Source organism: Eimeria mitis, genomic scaffold (assembly GCF_000499745.2).
Source record: "Eimeria mitis Houghton genomic scaffold, Emh_scaff1280, whole genome shotgun sequence".
NCBI classification, from domain to species: Eukaryota; Apicomplexa; class Conoidasida; order Eucoccidiorida; family Eimeriidae; genus Eimeria; species Eimeria mitis.
In genome coordinates, this window is record NW_013568573.1 from 4,547 (window position 1) to 4,873 (window position 327).

Here is a 327-nt window from a genome sequence, read left to right on the forward strand (position 1 = left end):
TATTTTATTTATTTTATTTTATTTTATTTTATTTAATATTTAGTGCTGACCTGTGCAAAAGCATGAGGTATAACCCAGGTGATTATTTTATTTAATATTTCCGCCTGAAAGAAAAACCCTTTTATTGAAATAAAACATTTTCGTAGTGCTTTTTTATAAGAAATAAATAAAAGAAAATAATCACATAAACAAACACAACGAGACAGCAAAGAAGGAGATAAACCCATTCCCGCTGTGCAAGGTAAACCTGCACGCATACACACCAGCAACAGCAGCAGCAGCAGCAGCAGCAGCAGCAGCAGCAGCAGCAGCAGCAGCAGCAGCAGC

The 327-nt window shown here is 36.4% G+C and overlaps 1 protein-coding gene across 1 annotated transcript in view; it reads left to right on the forward strand.

The window, feature by feature from the left end:
- The window catches only part of EMH_0033650 (uncharacterized protein), a gene marked incomplete at both ends in the record, with an annotated part of 2,372 nt that overhangs the window by 260 nt on the left and 1,785 nt on the right, over positions 1-327 (forward strand). The window lies entirely within an intron of this gene.